The sequence below is a fragment of the Oncorhynchus mykiss genome, chromosome 10 (genome assembly GCF_057628025.1).
Source record: "Oncorhynchus mykiss isolate SJ-2025 chromosome 10, ASM5762802v1, whole genome shotgun sequence".
Taxonomy (NCBI): domain Eukaryota; kingdom Metazoa; phylum Chordata; class Actinopteri; order Salmoniformes; family Salmonidae; genus Oncorhynchus; species Oncorhynchus mykiss.
Genome location: NC_143031.1, coordinates 72,077,224 through 72,097,179, shown reverse-complemented (window position 1 = coordinate 72,097,179; position 19,956 = coordinate 72,077,224). Strand labels below are relative to the sequence as shown.

General features: G+C 43.0%; 1 pseudogene across 1 annotated transcript; it reads right to left on the bottom strand.

Annotated features, from left to right (window-relative positions):
• Window positions 1-2,601: 2,601 nt before the first annotated feature.
• On the bottom strand, window positions 2,602-19,220 carry LOC110491145 (polyunsaturated fatty acid lipoxygenase ALOX15B-like; annotated as a pseudogene). Its single transcript, XR_016484034.1, has 13 exons — window positions 19,211-19,220; window positions 18,501-18,582; window positions 17,898-18,016; window positions 13,808-13,911; window positions 13,536-13,705; window positions 13,260-13,400; window positions 11,294-11,497; window positions 10,995-11,081; window positions 5,683-5,852; window positions 4,309-4,430; window positions 3,979-4,079; window positions 3,678-3,848; window positions 2,602-3,536 (listed from the first exon to the last, which is right to left on the bottom strand). The product of XR_016484034.1 is annotated as a polyunsaturated fatty acid lipoxygenase ALOX15B-like (transcript).
• Between the last annotated feature and the right edge of the window lie 736 nt (window positions 19,221-19,956).

The following is a 19,956-nucleotide window of genomic DNA, read 5'->3' as shown; positions in this document are numbered from 1 at the left end:
GGTGCATGTTCAATGAACTATAAACAATTAACAATCGTTCCACAGGTGCATGTTCATTAAGACACTAACAGCTTACAGAGGCACATAGGCAATTAAGGTCACAGTTAGGAAAACGTAGGACACTAAAGAGGCCTTTCTACCGACTCTGAAAAACACCAAAAGAAAGATGCCCTGGTTCCCTGCTCATCTGCGTGAACGTGCCTTAGGCATGCTGCAAGGAGGCATGAGGACTGCAGATGTGGCCAAGGCAATAACTTGCAATGTCCGTACTGTGAGACGCCTAAGACAGTCTACAGGGAGAAAGGACGGACAGCTGATCGTCCTCGCAGTGGCAGACCACGTAACAACACCTGCACAGGATCGATACATCCAAACATCACACCTGCGGTTCAGGTACAGGATGGCAACAACAACTGCCCGAGTTACATCAGGAACACACAATCCCTCCATCAGTGCTCAGACTGTGCGCAGTAGGCTGAGAGAGGCTGGACTGAGGGCTTGTAGGCCTGTTGTAAGGCAGGTCCTCACCAGACATCACCAGCATCAACATTGCCTACGGGCACAAAGCCCCCGTCGCTGGACCAGACAGGATTGGCAAAAAGTGCTCTTCACTGACGAGTCACGGTTTTGTCTCACCAGGGGTGATGGTGGGATTCGCGTTATTCGTCAAAGGAATGAGCGTTACACCGAGGCTTGTACTTTGGAGCGGGATCAATTTGGAGGTGGAGGGTCCATCATGGTCTGGGGCGGAGTGACACAGCATCATCGAACTGAGCTTGTTGTCATTGCAGGCAATCTCAACGCTGTGCATTACAGGGAAGACATCCTCCTCCCTCATGTGGTACCTTTCCTGCAGGCTCATCCTGACATGACCCTCTAGCATGACAATGCCACCAGCCATACTGCTCGTTCTGTGCGTAATTAACTGCAAGACAGCAATGTTTGTGTTCTGCCATGGCCAGCGAAGAGCCCGGATCTCAATCCCATTGAGCACGTCTGGAACCTCTTGGATCGGAGGGTGAGGGCTAGGGCCATTCCCCCCAGAAATGTCCGGGAATTTGCAGGTGCCTTGGTGGAAGAGTGGGGAAACATCTCACAGCAAGAACTGGCAAATTTGGTGCAGTCCAGATTTGCCAGAAGGAGATGCACTGCAGTACTTAATGCAGCTGGTGGCCACACCAGATACTGACTGTTACATGTATGTAATAATAACATCAACAAGTTCTTTGCCTGTGAGGGACACCATGTGGCGGTGTGTGTTGGTTTAACACAGTTAACACTCATGATACAGCAATAACATTCTGACTGAACCCATAGTGAGATTTCCATTTATCTGATAGAACTGGGACAGTTTAGCGAAGCTGTAAAACATTGTCTAGGTTGAAGGTGTGGCATGTTTAATAGTGTATGCCTTTATAAATTGCTTTCAATGTAAGGCTTTGCGTTACCCAGAAAATGCATCAAAATAGATCAAACTGAATATATTTATCTCCCAAGTCGTTTTAGATTGCTACACTGTTCTCTACATTCTCAGAGTTCAAATAGGTGTAGGGCTTCATTACAGACAGAAATACTCCTCAGTTTCATCAGCTGTTCAGGTGTCTGGTCTCAGACAATCCCGCATGTGAAGAAGCAAGATGTGGAGGTCCTTGGCTGGTGGGGTTATACATGGTCTGCGGTCGTGAGGCCAGATGGACGTACTGCCAAATTCTCTAAAACAACATTGGAGGCAGCTTATGGTACAAAAAAATAACATTAAATTCTCTGGCAACAGCTCTGGTGGTCATTCCTGCAGTCAGTTTGCACGCTCCCTCAAAACTTGAGACATCTGTGGCATTGTGTTGTGTGACAAAACTGCACATTTTAGAGTGGTCATTTATTGTCCCCAGCACAAGGTGCACCTGTGTAACAATCATGGAGTAATAGGCTTCTTAATATACCAAACCTGTCAGGTGGATTGATTATCTTGGTAAAGAAGAAATGATCACTAAGAGGGATAAAAACTAATTTGTGCATGAAATTTGATCCCATTTCTGGGATCTTTTATTTAATCTTATGAAACATAGGATCATCACTTTACATGTTGCATTAACATTTTTGTTCAGTGTATTTGCCGCCATCTTTTCGAGGTCTGATCTCCTGTCATTGATCGAGACAGGTGGGTGTCATTCAAAGCGACTCTTGATTTCTGAGTCAGGCTCATGACATGCAGCACTTTAGGGTGGACCGTCTGTGGGGTGGACACCCATCTGTCTTGACCATGGAAGTGTAGAAGACACTAGTGCCTTCCAAGTTGAGAATTAGGTATCGCCTAGTAAAGGTTTGTTGAAAAATGGTCCCCTATTTAATATCCATGTTCAATATCCATGTTCATGGGAGGATAATCAATCGCATTACAAGTTATTTCAATAGCTGAATCATAGTGTAACATGAAGAATAATGACTGACTACTGAAAGTCTGGTGGAGATATACACGTTTCACCATCTTCACCTTTTATATCCTTGTGTGCTACACAGTATAAGGCACCGGTGTGTAAAGGTTAACCAGTTTAACAAAACGGCTTGGGCAACATGGACAATGAACACTGAAAGAGACAAGGATGAAAATTAACTCAGACTTTATTGCATGAAATCAAAAAGCTGTTGATCAGCCATCAAAGAGTTACAAAGCAGAGTTAGAGATTATAATTGTATCTTGGCTGTATGGACAGGAGTTTCCTTTTGGCTCACACAATTGAGTGGGTTCAAGCTACACTGCTAATAAATCAGGAACGTCACATGCAGTTCTCTCTCAGCAGCAAGGCACTATGGGAAGTGAGGTCTGTAGGTGTTGTCCATTTGGTAGTTTATTCTCAACACTCCCGTTTTAAAGGGAGGCAGGTATCTGAAATAAGTTCTCCTTAAGGTCACCTGTCTCTATGGGAACCATACACCACACCTCCTGCTGGTTAGCTGGAAAATGGAAGGCCACATACTGAGTCCAGGTGAAGCAAATACAGTAGCTTCCTGTTTTGCATGCAAGGTTAGGTTTTTGCCAATAACAGGAAGGGACCTGAGGTACAAACATTCAGTTATACAAGGGTGAAGAACCCAACTAAATACTTAGATAGACAGGAATCAGCTAGTGGCATTCACAACAACACAGAAGTAGAAACATTTAACTTCCCATCTTGGCTGCATGTGGCTATTAAAAAGAAAAAGTGGACTGAACCGCAATAGAGTAAAGTGGGTCATATTGATTAGGGCACACCATAAGATACATGTTTTAAAACAGGTTTCAACAGAAAACAAGGTAGTCTCTCCATGTATCTGTGCATTTCTTCCATTTGGGGCCTAATAAATACGACCGACTCATTTTACAGGGCCACACTGTTCTCCATATTGTTGGGATTCAGGTAGGTGTATGGCAAGGGCAAAGAGACATTCCTGCCTTGGATTTCAAAATTGTATTTCTTCAGCACATTTTGAGTTTCGTGAATCAGTTCCAGAGGGGTCTTCTCACTGAAGTGATCCTGATAGCCATTTGCAAGCGCGACCTAAGGAGGCAAGAGTTGATGAAATTTGAAATTCATGAACCACTGATATTAATTATGACTACTGAGGAAATGATTTGAGAGTGTCATGAAATGCTTTAACGTCATATATACATTTTTAAAAACAGTTTCTCATATACTCACAAAGTCAGTGGACTGTGAGCTCAGAAGGTAGACCGCTGCCATGCCATGGACAGTGGTATTGATGTCAGGGAAGGTCTTCAGCATGGTGCTCTCAGTACACTGCCCCTTAGTGGTGGGAGGTGGTTGTTGCAGAGCGATGGGGAAGTTGGGCATCCAACCGCCAAAATCAAACTGGAATGACAATGGCGAAACAGATCAAACCACAGCTTTTCCAATATAATTCAACAGAAACAAACTAAAATCACATTTTGAAGAACAGCGGAGGATACAGCACACAGGTTGACGTTTCAAAGTTCATTACCTGGCCATTGTTGAGTGCAGCATGTTGGACAGTCACTGTGAAGATCACCATGGTGAGAAACTTGATCAGCTCTGTCATCAAACTGAAAGACTGAGGGATTCCTGCACAGAGGAGACAGTATGCCACAATGATCAGACACCGAATGAACAAATGATCCAGAATATAGTTTGGGAATGAGAAGCATAAGGGAATGGGCACGTTTATTATCAGAAATCATTTAAATGTAGTCTGTCAAATTGCACCCTTTTCCCTGTATAGTGCACTACTTTTGACCAGAGAGCTGTTGCCATTTGTGATGCAGATTGTGTCTTTAAATGAGAAAAGTGTAACCTGTGCTGGTTTCTGCCAGGAACCCATGGAAGAAGATATCCTTGATCCAGTTCTGCAGTTCAGAGTCCTTCTGGACGTCTGAGTCACAGGTGTAGTAGTGACCAATCATTTTCTGAACAAACCTATACAAAATATCAGGCATTAGCCAAAACACAATGACAACATGGCAAAAGAGCAATGATGCATTTTAGAAAACCAGGTACTAAGAGAAGTGTTTTTCAGTTTTGTTTTGGTGAAGACATTCTTGAGTTTACTAGCAATTATAAATATTTGGGTCTTTTTTTATTGATGAACATATGACCTTTCTATACGGAACATCAGCCCTGGCCGACTCAGCAAGTAGAGCTCTTGGAGTTATAGGAACAACAAAAACTCATAGATGTTGGTTATGCTACGTATTCCAAACTGTATCAGATATGCATGTGTCCTGTTCTGGACTATTCAGCAGGAGTGTGAGGTGCTAAGAGGTATTTTAAAAACAAACATGTCCATAACAGAGCAGAACGTCACTTTTTAGGTGTCCACAAGTTTGCACCCATACTTGCAATAACTGGGGACATGGGCTGGAAACCCTGTGAGGTGAGATGGAAGGCGTGTATGACAATAACTGGGGACATGGGCTGGAAACCCTGTGAGGTGAGATGGAAGGCGTGTATGACAATAACTGGGGACATGGGCTGGAAACCCTGTGAGGTGAGATGGAAGGCGTGTATGACAATAACTGGGGACATGGGCTGGAAACCCTGTGAGGTGAGATGGAAGGCGTGAATGGTGAGACTTTGGAATAGACTGTTGGATATGCCAACCGCCAGAATAGCTAGTAACGTTTTTCAGTGGAATCTATCCATAGGGGAGCCTGGGCAACCGAAATGGACAACCTTTTTCAACAGTCTGACTGAACATCTGTACGAAAACCAAATTAAGTGAGACAGATGATTAAAAAACAACTGCTGATGCAATATGGAAAAAATGGGTGGAGAAGATTAATTATAAACCCAAATTGAGAACCTTGTTTGATTAAAGGTGAATTTGTGTGTGAGTGATATTATGTATGACCTACCTAAAAGCAAGAGATCACTATGTGTACTGGTAAGATCAGGGATATTGACTCTGCGTATTTAAACAAGTTGGTATTGTGGTGAAATAGAAGAGGAAACACTATGTAACTATTGTGACCTCGAAGAAATAGAGAATAAAACGGGGGGGGGGGGGGGGGGGCAGTAGAGTTTAGTAGAATAGAGTTGCAAAATGCAGTTGCATGAGTTTATAATGCACAAATCAAATAATTCTGCTTATGGAGGTTTACAGAATTTCTTTATGCAGATCTGGGCTTTTTTTGCACCATGAAAATCTATAGGCCTGTACAAACATTACCTGTGGACGATGTCCCACAGCCTGAGTCCATCTTCCCTGTAGAAGAAGTTGGGGATTGACTCCAGACCACGTTCTGTGATGTCCTCGGGCATACAGAGGGAGCTGTAGGTCAATGAGGCCATCGCATTCTTCAGGAACTCCATCATCCCTGTACCTCCTATACTGGCATTCTTCAAGATGGGTTAAAGGGATTAGTTTAGGGCAGACAGAGCAAAAACTGTAGTGTGTCTGGGGACTCGCGATGAGCATTTATAAAATCGCAGATAAAGTAAACTCAGAGGTAAACATTACATCACGGCCCACTTTCCTGGAATTTAGATTTTTACGGGCTCCCGGGCACTCTACAGCATCCTGATAATTTTTTGATATGTTCGATAAAGTACTAATCTAGTGTCAGACATTAAGATACTAATAACTCCCGTAAAACTTTCATTTCACAAGTTTAAGGCCCAGACATGAAAATGGGTTTAGAATATTTGAGGAAATTATTGAGGATTAAGGAGGGAAATGAGAATGGACCAGAGGAAGCTAAAGGCTGCAGATGAAGTATCTGGAGAGATTGACCATAGGTTTGGCTTGGAGTCTCAGGTAGACATCAGTCAGGCCATTGGGGATAGGAATTGCCTTCCCCACAGAAGCCTAATAAGAGAACTCCAAGTGAGTTGGACCCTGGAGGAGAAGTGAGTTGTTCTGGACTGCAGGTGCTGAATGGTTGACGATATAGCTGAGGTAGTACAAGATTCCCATGAGTGAGCCAACAGACCCAATGAGCAACGGTGGTAATTCCCTTCAAGGAAGGAAATATGGAGGAACCAGGCGATATACCAGGCGGGTACGATATGATGCGTGAGGTAGATGGTGTCCATGAAATGAGGCATAGACTGGAGGACTGTGCCAGATTTAATGCAGGTTCTGAGAGATGAGAAAGTTGTGGGCTGTCCTGTTGTTGATGTCAGAAGAGATGTAGTAATGATAGGCTTGAGAGAACCAAGGAGTTGTACGGTGTTGTCTTAGATGCCATGGAAAAGGCTCCAATGCAGAAGGATTGTCCGGAGAATGGGTCAGCAGGATAGTCGGACAGGGATAGTATCAGTCTCAGATGGGAATGGAACCAGAATCTGTGATGAATAGTGTATCGGATGGAGAGGCATTTTGAGATTGAGCTGCAGGAAGCAGAAGGGCGGTTCGATGGTAGACGGCAGCCAGAACAGGTTCCAAACTGATTGGTTTTGCTGTTTTTGATGAGTTTGATGGTGAAGTCTTTGTTGAGGATGGTTACATCTGACAAGGGTTGTAGATAACAGATGATGTAAACTCTGAACATTGCAGGAATCCCAAAAGAAACCTTGATTCTAGTGTGGAAGAAACTGATGTAGATGTAACCAGACCACAGTGTTTGGATGCAGGCAGAAAGGATGTCTAAGGTGATGGGCTGGTGGACTTGTGCGTTGAGGCCCTTGAGAAGGTAGACTTGCGGGTGACAGGAACACGAAGACCCAGTAAGCAACTTGAGAAAGTGGCCGGATCCCGACCAGGTATGTCCAGATGGAGGATGTCTGCATGGAGAGGTGTGACAATGGCAGGTAATAGATGGTATGGAAACATCTCCAGGCTGTCCAGTAAGAGGACAGTGTCCTTGGTGCAATGGCAGATAGGATGGAGTGGCTGGGAGATTAGGAGAAGGTTCACGGGAAAGTCATCATGGCTTAAGGAGGGATTAGGGTTGGTATGGCTTCTCAATACGAGGAAAAGCACCTGCATCTCTGAAATTGGAGGCGGGACAGAGAATCAGCAAAGGAGTTACATTGACCGGGTATATGTGCAGCTCTGAGAAGGAACTAATGGGTGACGGATGGCCAGGTTAGATGTCTTAAGAAACTCATGAGAGGGAGGTAGTCAGAACGGCCCTTGTTAATGAGATGTACTTCTCTCTGGAGGAACGAATGGTCGAAGGGCCATACCGAAGGTTGTCAGAATGGATGAGTATGGCCCTTCGACCATTCGTTCCTCCATAGAGAAGCAGCTATGACAATTAGGTACAACTCAAGAGGGGCAGAGGGGGCTGCAGGAAAGAAAGCAATCATCAAACGATCGATGAAGGGTGGCAATTCCGAGGGGACTGATGCGGTAGGTGGAGAATAGCGGGGAAGAAAAGGGGCCAATCATAAACCCCTGCTTCACCTCCTTGACCAAGAGGGAGAAAACTGGCTTGTCAAGCGCAGAACAGAGGTTGGAGCAGAAGTGAGGGGACCATAAAAATATTTCAGGCCATCAAGAAAATAAATATTGGACAAAGGATGGGTCAGGGGGAAAGTCCAAGGCCGCAGCCATGGCGGTGAAGTTGATGGGCTGGTGAGGTTGGCTAACAGTCATTTATCAGTAGAGGAGTGGGATTGAGGGCAGGATTTTAGTCCCACTACAGAATGTGTACGAGCTTGCATGACGAAGTGCTGCAGCCGTAGTTATTGAAATTGTTGCAGATTGTGCGACCGGAGAAGAGCACAGGACGACCACATTGGTCCTTCCTCCCACAAGACACGGCAAACGCATAATATCGTCTAGCAGGAGGAAGAAGGTAGGGCGGAACAGCGAGCAGAGGCAGGGCAAATGACACTTCAGGGGCGACTGAGCAGAAAGAGAGCATGGTGGCAGGGTGGGATGGGCAACCACAGAGGTGGCAGGCGAAGGATACTTTGCCAGCAAATATGCAACAGTAGAGCGCCACGTCGAGGGCGCCCCAGTATGTCATGATGTTACACTGAAGGAGCCTGGAAGCAAAGGCTTCCGAGAACCGGCAATGGAAGTCGTAAAAGGTTGCACCACCTTTTACGACTTTTTACGGTGGTGATTGGTAGTCATCCAACTCTTGAGAAGGATGGGCTGAGCAGATGGCGTCTCTGTAATGGGAGAAAGCCAAGCAAAACTCTGGGACAGAGAACCTGGAGTGGTGAGGGTCAGTGGAGCTCAGGGGCACCTGGAAGAGGTCGCGGTTGATAATGTGGGGTAAGGCCTATGCGGGAGAGGAAGTGAGGAGAGAGGCACGATTAACACCTACACCTTGTAGTATCTTCTGGCAGAGAGGGGAAGAGACTGCAGGTTGATTGAAGATCAAAGCGTTGGGTGGAGAATGAGCCGGGGTGGCCATAGAGAGAAACTGGTGGGCCAGAGAACACACAGAGAGAGATGAAAGGCACGGGGGATGTTGAACTCCGGCGTGCAGGGCGGTGGGGAGAAAGACCTAGAGGCCAGACATGGCATTGCAGTTATTTTAAGGCCTGAAACAGTGATAGGGCACTGAAACAATGGACGGCAGCCATCTGGTTAAAGATGGTGTGTCCTCTAGAAATTGGTCTGAAAACACATCGGAATCCGAGGCAGTGAGCTCAAACTCCATGGTAAACGAAATAAGGACGCTAACTTAATTAATTAGAACTACGATAAAACGAGGCTTATCACGTTCAGTGTCTTGCATGCGACGCAAATTAGAGAGGATGAATGACTGTTAGGTCAGATTTAAGTAAGGTGGTAGTGGTGATTAAGGAGAGTGATAACAGGTGTTGAGGTTGAATAGCAGTTAGTAGCAGATGGAGCTTGTTTGAGGAGTTATGTTCAAGGCAGCTAGTGTTGCCAACAGTAGTTGAGGCTGATTGGCAATGGTTAGCTGCTGGTGCTTGTTGAATTGGCAGGGAGCTGCGTTCAAGGCAGCTAGTTAAGTGTTAAAGTCTGGTCCTTTCTCACACATTTTTGTTATTCATTAACACCAATCTCTTATAAACGGCCGGGCATCATTTCATATTTTAACAAATAACACACAAGTGTAATTGGGCTTTGCATGACATATTTTGCCAGTCTGGTCTGGTGGAATCTAACAGCATCTTTATCTCATGCTGAATGATTGATTCCTTCCAAGCCAAAACGCAACTCTGTCTATAGCTAGTTTTCCATCCACTTGTCGAAAGATTTTCAAGCGAATGTTCAAATATTCACCTAAAAAATATGTGCATTTTAACTACTAGGAGTGTTTCTGTCAAACTGGCTTGATTTCCATCAAAGCTGGGATTGATGACCTAGTACACATAAAACAGTACATGTGTTCATGTACTGAGTAAAAAAAACAGAAGTTCAATGTGTTTCCATCACATTTTCAACTCTATGGTTTTGTCACAAAAACTGTTGAGATAAATAGCAAACCTCGTCTTGGCGCATGCTCTCTAGTCTAGATAACAGTTTGCTGATAAAGTGGGGAGGGTAGGATACATGATGAGATATGGATAAGAGCAAGATCATTTTTACTTGAAAATAAGTATTGGCAGCCGTGCACCGATCATCATGTCATCAGCCTAAAAATAATACCCTCGATATTTATTGAAGATTCGCATCAAACTCATCACCGTGCACTTAACCAAAATGCCTAATTCATCATAATTGATTTAATCTGTAGTCTAATAAACTCTTCATGCTTTTCCACGCTGTGGTGGGAACACAACATATCATTGCATGTTTACATCAACATGATAGTCATTTATATCAATATTTGAGCATAAAAGCCTTTCCACAGCAATTGTGGCATAATCTATTTCACTGACAAAATGATCCACCCTTGTCTAGCGTATTTTGTTTTGTCAATACTAGGATGCTTTCCTGAAAAATGTGCTATTTCCTTTAGGCCTGTCAGGAGTTTTTATATGCGTCATCTAATTCAGTGTTTTCTAACAGTGATCAGTGTTGTAAACATCAAACAGGGTTATCGATTACAGAACATGTTAATGACTGATTCCAGGGCTTCTCCGTGGTTGAAGCCAAAAAATGACAGGCTATTAATTACATGTTTATGGCTGAGAGGTTCACATAAATGTGTCCCAACAATGCAAACCTGACAGAGTTCAGCCCGATGATAGAATCACTCTACTGAGGTATGTGTTGCTAGGTGTACATCTCATAAAGATAACCAGCTCATTGCGATTTGGCTTGACTGATTCGTCAAATGTGAGAGGTACCCCAATGTTAAGATTGTATAATCGTATAGTCTTCAGAAGGCCGATCTTGTTTTAGGTTTCGCTTTTTAAGCCAATAGTGGCGAACCAGGGGTGAGATAATGTTGCATTGACTAGATGGTGTCTAATACTTGTGAGATTTGTTAATTAATTGTTTGGCGAGCTACTCATGTGGTCTGCGAGCTATTGGTATCTCGCGATCGACCTGTAGGAGACCCCTGTGCTAACTGATACAATCAGTTTCCGCTAGCATTGTGACATTCCATAAGTATTAGCGCATTATAGATCATAACACAATAAGAATGGAATAGGCAGTACCTCTGTGATCACCCCATTCTCTGATATGAGGGCCTGTCTAGCTAGAGTGTTGATTTGCAGAGTGTAGCGGGAGTGAGAGATCAGGAGCTATGGAGAAAGATGGAACAATCGTACATGAAATTCACACCTAAAAATGCTATGTATTGTAGTATCCTACAACCTACTGCAATTTTCAATTAAAAAAAAAATACATTCTTTAAGTTTCTCTTGAATTATCATGTTAAACATATTCAGTTGATTGGAAAATAACTTACAACAGATATTGTTTAATAACAGTTGAAAACATGCACAGCATCTACCTTGTAGATGGGATGCACCATTGGTAGGTTACGCAGTGTCGACATGGCAAACACCTCAGCCAGCAGGTGAGTCCTCAGCAGGTGAAAGTTCAGCTCGTGTTCTGCGAAGTCAGCGCTCCTCACAAAGATCTTGGCCAGGAGCCAGTCATACTCAGAGTCAGTAGGAAGGAAGATGGGGTTGTCTTCTCCAGGATCCTGCTTCAGCTGTGAAAGGAAATGCAAAACACAATCATAGCTTGTTTCATTAATTGAGTATGTGTATATTATTACTATAATTAATTTAAAGACAGAGTACCAGTCAAAAGTTTGGACACACCTATTCATTCAAGGCTTTTTCTTTATTTTACTATTTTCTACATTGTAAAATAGTAGTGAAGACATCGAAACTATAAAATAACACATGGAATTATGTTATAAAGGGAATTTAAATGTTTGTGCTTTTCGTATAACTAATTTCTTTGTTCTATTCATGTGCTATTCTATAAACCAATTTCTGTGTTCATGCAATGGCTGACTGTACAAATCCTCACTCTCAACAGCTGCAATTTGTCCAGACAGTGTTTTGAGAACAAACAAAATATATCTGTTTCAAGGTCTCAGCTTAGAGAGAATGAAGCCTCGTGAGGTCACATGTTATGAACCAGTATTGGTCTGTCACATGTTATGAACCAGTATTGGTCTGTCACATGAATTAAACTAAATGGTAATGATGAATTAATTATGCTAAATCATGCAAATATAACTTGTCTGTGTATTGCTGTAAGACAACTGCTGGGTCAGCACAGGCAGAGCTCCTGATTGACATGTGTACAACGGTGCATTGAGATGGGGTCGAACCTCTCTAGCGCGCTGACAAACAATGATTTATTTAATATTAATTTCGAGTGTCCCTGTGAAAGAATTTCCACAACAATGTAGTAACCAAAAAAGTGTTAAACAAATCAAAATATATTTCAGATTCTTCAAAGTAGCCATTGTCTCTTCAGACAAAAGAAATCTGTCCTTTGTCTGAAGAGTAAATATTAGATTTTTGTTTCCAACCTCCGTGTCTTTGTGAGACGCAGAGTAGGTGAACGAATGTTCTGTGCATGTGTGGTTCCCACCGTGAAGCATGGAGGAGGTGTAATTGTGTGGGGGTGCTTTGCTGGTGACACTGTCAGTAATTTATTTAGAATTCAAGGCACACTTAACCAGCATGGCTGCCACAACATTCTGCAGTGATACGCCATCCCATCTGGTTTGCTCTTATTGGGACTATGACCCAAAACATGGCCCAAAACACACCTCCAGGCTGTGTAAGGGCTATATGACCAAGACGGCGAGTGATGAAGTGCTGCATCAGATGATCTGGCCTCCACAATCACCCGACCTCAACCAATTGAGATGGTTTGGGATGAGTTGGACCTCAGAGTGAAGGAAAAGCAGCAAACAAGTGCTCAGCATATGTGGGAACTCCTTCAAGACGGTTGGAAAAGCATTCCTCATGAAGCTGGTTGAGAGGATGCCAAGAGTGTGCAAAGCTGTCATCAAGGCAAAGGGTGACTACTTTGAAGAATCTAAAATATATAGAATTTTGATTTGTTGAACACTTTTTGGTTACTACATGATTCCATATGTGTAATTTCATAGTTTTGATGTCTTCTCTATCATTCTACAATGTAGAAAATAGTACAAATATAGAAAATACCCTTGAATGAGTAGGTGTCCAAACTTTTGACAGGTACTGGACATAAGTTTAATTGTTTAAAGAAAACTTTGTTTTGAGTGTTGTCTGTATAACATGAATCAAATTCTTAACTCTTTAGTTTTAGGCTAACAGTATATGCTGTTACGTAATTTCTGGGCAATATTTCTCTCCATTTAGGGGATCCCTTTTGGTTCAAGAGCATCCCCAGTGGCAAATGTTCTGTTAAGCTTCTTCAATGTATAGTTCGGAACTCTACATTTTGCTTCATGTGAGATGTACCTGGATTGCGATGGGCATGAGCTTATTGTCTGTCATGTAGAGCAAGCAGAGAGGAGCAGCCAAGAAGTGCTGTTTCCCGTTGATCACGTTTGCAGTCACTCCATGGAGGCGCTTGTAGTCAACCAGAAAGATGTTGCCTTTCTGTTTAGGTTAGGACATTAATGAGTAAGGAAGACGTCAACACCATACCAAAGAATACATGCAACTTACTCAGGAGGAAACCAATAGAGCTATAACAGAACGATGAGTGACAACAGACAGACTATTTTGACAGACCTGAATTTCCGCTGCAAGGCTTTTTCCAAAAAGGGAAGCCTTCACCATGTCTTCTGTGACGGGGAAGTTCTTTGGAAGCTTGGAGCAGCGATGGATCATCATGGGGTTGAGGCCGTTCAGAAGCTGGTACCCGAAAAACTCATCCTCCTTCCAGTTCTTTTCGACATAGTCTAATAGATAACAAAAGTATCAAATAATGAGATGCTAATGGTTCCAGTAAACCATTTGAATCCATGACTTATTCAAGACAGACACTACTGACCAGACCTTACCATAAACATCAGTCTTGTGGCAATTGAAGACACGACTGATTTCATCTAGGCTCTTCCATTGTTCCTTGTTGGTGGACAGTCCTGCTAGATTCAACTCCACCAATCTGCCGGGACAGAGAAGGAAATTAACTTCAACATGCAAAAGATTTAGTTGGATGGTGCAGTTGGTTAGAGATTGGTTTTAACACTACCAGTGTCCCCCAGGTGTCTGTGTTGGGTCCCTTACTCTTCATTCTCCCCCTTGGGTGGTTGATTCATGCACAGGCCACATATATTGAATATGTGTCGATCGCAATTTGATAAATGTCTGCTCTTTGGGTTAAATGAGTTCCTATAGTCCTGTGTGGCCAGTTGGTAGACTATGGCTACAATGATAATGGGTTTGATTCCTGCTGGGGCCACCAATATGAAAAATATATGCACCCACTTTAAGTTGCTTTGGCTAAAAGTGTCTGCTATATGGCATATATTAATGTATTATATTTATATAAGAAATAAACATACCATAAATATCAAATAAAATTTGATTTGTCACATGCGCCGAATACAACAAGTGTAGACCGTACTGTGATATTCTTACAAGCCCTTAACCAACAGGTCAGTTCAAGAAGAGTTAAGTAAATATTTACTAAATAAACTAAAGTAAAAAATAAGTAACACAATAACGAGGCTATATACAGGGGTTACCGGTACTGAGTCAATGTGCGGGGGTACAGGTTAGTTAAGGCAATTTGTACATGTAGGTAGGGGTGAAGTGACTATGCATAGATAATAAACAGTGAGTAGCAGCAGTGTACAAAACAAATTGGTGGAGGGGGGTCAATGTAAATAGTCCGGTGGCCATTTGATTAATTGTTCAGCAGTCTTATGGGTTAGGGGTAGAAGCTATTATTGAGCCTTTTGGTCCTAGACTTGGCGCTCCGATACCGCTTGCCGTGTGTTAGCAGAGAAAACAGTCTATGACTTGGGTGACTGGAGTCTCTGCCAACTTTATGGGCTTTCCTCTGACATCGCCTATTATATAGGTCCTGGATGGCAGGAAGCTTGGCCGCAGTGATGTACTGGGCCGTACGCACTACCCTCTGGTACGCCTTACGGTCAAGATGCCGAACAGTTAACATACCAGGCGGTGATTCAAATGGTCAGGATGCTCTCGATTGTGCAGCTGTAGAACCTTTTGAGGATCTGGGGACCCATGCCAAACCTTTACAGTCTCCTGAGGGGAAAAAGGTTTTGTCGTGATATCTTCACAACTGTCTTGGTGTGTTTGGACCATGATAGTTTGTTGGGGATGTGGACACCAAGGAACTTGAAACTCGACCCGCTCCCCCACTACAGCCCAGTCGATGTTAATGGGGGCCTGTTCAGCTCGCCTTTTACTGTTGTCCACGATCAGCTCCTTTGTCTTGCTCACATTGAGGGAGAGGTTGTTCTCCTAGCACCACACTGCCAGTTCTCTGACCTCCACCCTATAGGCTGTCTCATCATTGTCGGTGATCAGGACTACAGCTGTTGTGTCGTCTGCAATCTTAATGATGGTGTTGGAGTCGTGTTTGGCCACGCAGTCGTGGGTGAACAGGGTGTACAGGAGGGGACTAAGTACACACCCCTGAGAGGCCCTAGTGTCAAGTTTCAGCGTGGCAGACGTGTTGTTACCTACTCTTACCACCTGGGGGCGGCCCGTCAGGAAGTCCAGGATCCCTTTGCAGAGGGAGGTGTTTAGTCCCAGAGTCCTTAGCTTAGTGATGAGCTTCGTAGGCACTATGGTGTTGAACGCTGAGCTGTAGTCAATGAACAGCATTCTCACGTAGGTGTTCCTTTTGTCCAGGTGGGAAAGGGCAGTGTGGATTGAGATTGCGTCATCTGTGGATCTGTTGGGGCGGTATGCGAATTGGAGTGGGTCTAGGGTATCCGGGAGAATGCTGTTGATGTGAGCTATGACCAGCCATTCAAAGCACTTTATGGCTACCGACATGAGTGCTACGAGGCGGTAATCATTTAGGCAGGTTACCTTTGCTTCCTTGCTCACAGGGACTATGGTGGTCTGCATGAAACATGTAGGTATTACAGACTCGGTCAGGGCATCTGTAATAACATATACTGAACAAAAATATAAACGCAATATGTAACAATTTCAAAGATTTTACTGAGTTACAGTTCACATACGGAAATCAGTCAATTGAAATGCATAAATTAGGCCCTAATAAATGGATTTTACATGACTGGGAATACAGATATGCATCTGTGGTCACAGATACCTTACAAAAAAGTTAAGGGCATGTATCAGAAAACCAGTCAGTGTCGGGTGTGACCACCATTTGCCTCAGGCAGTACGACACATCTCCATCGTTGATCACACTATTGATCATTGCCTGTGGAATGTTGTCCCACTCCTCTTCAATGGTTGTGCAAAGTTATTGGATATTTGATGGGAACTGGAACACGTTGTCGTACATGTCGATCCAAAGCATCCAAAATATGTTCAATGTGACATGTCTGGTGAGTATGCAGGCCATGGAAGAACTGGGACATTTTCAGCTTCCTGGAATTGTGTACAAATCCTAGCGAAATGGGGCTATTCATTATCATGCTGAAAAGTTAGGTGATGGTGGTGGATAAATGGCACGACAATGGGCCTCAGGCTCTCGTCACTGCATTCAAATTGGCATCGATAAAATGCAATTGTGTTCGTTGTTCGTAGCTTATGCCTGCTCATACCATAACCCCACCGCCACCATGGGGCACACTGTTTACAACGCTGACATCAGCCAACCACTCGCCCACACAATGCCATACACACAGTCTGCCATCTGCACGGTACAGTTGAAACCGGGATTAATTTGCAAAGCAAAGAGCACACTTCTCAAGCGTGCCAGAGGCCATCGAAGGTGAGCATTTGCCCACTGAAGACGGTTATGACGTCAAACTGCTGTCAGGTTGAGACCCTGGTGAGGATGTAGAGCACACAGATGAGCTTTCCTGAGATGGTTTCTGACAGTTTGTGCAGAAATTCTTCGGTTGTGCAAACCCATAGTTTCATAATTTGTCCGTGTGGCTGTTCTCTGATGATACCGCAGGTGAAGAAGCCGGATGTGGAGTTCCTCAGCTGGTGTGGTTACACGTGGTCTGTGGTTGTGAAGCCAGTTGGACATACTGAAATATTCTCTAAAACAACTTTGGAGGCGGTTTATGGTAGAGAAATTAACATTAAATTCTCTGGCAACAGCTCTGGTGGACATTCTTGCAGCCAGCATGCCAATTGCATGCTTCCTCAAAACTTCAGTCATCTGTGGCATTGTGTTTTGTGACAAACTGCACATTTTAGAGTGGCCTTTTATTGTCCTCAGCACAAGGTGCACCTGTGTAATGATCATGCTGTTTAATCAGCTACTTGATATGCCACAACTATCAGGTGGATGGATTATCTTGGCAAAAGAGAAATACTCACTAACAAGGATGTAAAGAAATTTCTCCACAAAATCTGAGAGAAATAAGCTTTTTTGAGAATATGGAACATTTCTGGAATCTTTTATTTCAGCTCATGAAACATGGGACCAACACTTTACATGTTGTTTATATTTCTGTTCAGTGTGTATAACCTATATAACATTTCTGCTAAATGTCTTAATGGCTTGTTAGATATACCATTTTAGATCTGATTTGCATAGCTAAAAATATAAATAATTTAGGCAACCCTAGCCTGAGGTGTCATTCTTGGCATCGTTGCCATATTCCACGCTTCACACTCCTGGCTGCCAAATTCCCCTCTTCTCAGGATCTTGCAATTACCTAAACAGGTCTAGGAGAATCATATGTCATTTAAAAGGAAATGTTTTCACAGGTATGTTGGGGACATGCCAACATAGATTTTGACAGATCGAATACATTTCCTGGTGTTGCCTCATGGTTCTCAACCTAGGTTCCATGTAACCCTGGGGGTTCTTGGCCTGTACTTGGGAAGATTCATAAGAAAATCAGCCTAAAGCTGAAATTCACACAAAAGGGGTACTTCAGGTGTACTCCACAAAGAGCTATATGTGATTGGAGTGCAGTAAGCAAAAGAAGGTTGAGAACCAGTGATATAACTTACGCTTCGGCTAATGTGAACTTGAACTCCAAGTCCTTGGTGAAAGAGAAGCGGACCTCAGCTGGGAGATCAGAAGCCCTGTCAACTTTATTTGGGGTAGACCCTCTGCATATATACTCCAGCTGAAGGGAACAGACATGGTAAATCAAGACGGGATACACAGCCTGTCATTCACTATTACACAACACACTATCATACCAGACCTGGGTTGATTATTTTTTAAGTGCAAACCCCACCCACCTGCTACTCCAGGCAGGCTAAACTAAATGCTCAAAGTATTTCAAAGATTTACAATTGTATTTGAACCCAGGCCTAAACCATGCAAAAAGGAGAGGGCTTAAATAAAAATGACACGCTTATCCAGAGCAATTAGGGTTAAGTGCCTTTCTCAAGGGCATATCAACAGATTGTTCAACTAGTCAGCTCAGGGATCCAAACCAGCAACCTTTTGGTTACTGGCTTAGCGCTCTTAACATGTTGGCCACCGGCTGCTTATATTACAATCGCACACCAATTTATCTGTGTGTAAGAGTTATGTTTTTATTTGGATTTGTTTAAAGTTGTTATTGTATCTTTACAAATTAGTAATGTTTCCACAAATCTCACCGGTACACCTCACAGCGACTCTGCAGCTCCTTCTTTCTCTCCTCTATGGCCTCTGGGCAGGTCTCATTGAATATCAGCTTACCTTACGTACAAAAGACCAGAAATGTTGATCATTTTCATGTTTTTATGGATTGGTCAACATCTTAAGAAATCCACTATATACACTACTGTTCAAAAGTTTGGGGTCACTTAGAAATGTCCTTGTTTTCCATGAAAATATACATGAAATTAGTTGCAAAATGAATAGGAAATATAGTCAAGACATTGACAAGACTATAAATAATGATTTTTTTATTGAAATAATAATTGTCCTTCAAACTTTGCTTTCAAAGTTTTAGACATTCCCTTAAAAATCATCCATTTCCAGCTACAATAGTCATTTACAACATTAATAATGTCTACACTGTATTTCTGATCAATTTGATATTATTTTAATGGACAATTGTTTTTCTTTTCTTTCAAAAACAAGGATATTTCTAAGTGACCCCAAGCGTTTGAACGGTAGTGTATATCAACCATTATTCCATAAATATAGCCCCTTTCACACACATTTCAAAATAAACTATGACTACCCAGACTATTTGCAATGAACCCCTCTTTATTCTTATTAATACATTCACATACGCTGCTGCTATTCTCTGGTAATTATCTATGCACTTTACACCTAACCTTCATGGACATAGTACTTAAATGACCTTGACAACCTGTACCCCTGCACATTGACTCGGTTACCGGTACCCCTTGTTCAGTGGTTTGCGAAAGAATTCACCCCCTTGGCATTTTTCCTATTTTGTTGCCTTACAACCTGGAATTTAAATAGATTTTTGGGGGGTTTGTATCATTCGATTTACACAACATACCTACCACTTTGAAGATGCAAAATGTTGCAGCAATTACAGCTGCAAGTCTCCTGGGGTATGTCTCCATAAGCTTGGTACATCTAGCCACTGGGATTTTTGCCCATTCTTCAAGGCAAAACTGCTCCAGTGCCTTCAAGTTGGATGAGTTCCGCTGGTGTACAGCAATGTTTAAGTCATACCACAGATTCTCAATTGGATTGAGATCTGGGATTTGACTAGGCCATTCCAATACATTTACATGTTTCCTCTTATACCACTCGGGTGTTGCTTTAGCAGTATGCTTAGAGTCATTGTCCTGTTGGAAGGTGAAACCCCGTCCCAGTCTCAAATCTCTGGAAGACTGAAACCGGTTTCCCTCAAGAATTTCCCTGTATTTAGTGCCATCCATCATTCCTTCAATTCTGACCAGTTTCCCAGTCCCTGGCGATGAAAAACATCCCCACAGCATAATGCTACCCCCACCATGCTTCACTGTGTTCTTAGGATGGTGTTCTCAGTGTGATGAGAGGTGTTGGGTTTGCGCCAGACATAGCGTTTTCCTTGATGGCCAAAAAGCTCAATTTTAATAACTTCTTTGGAATAGGGGGCAATATTTT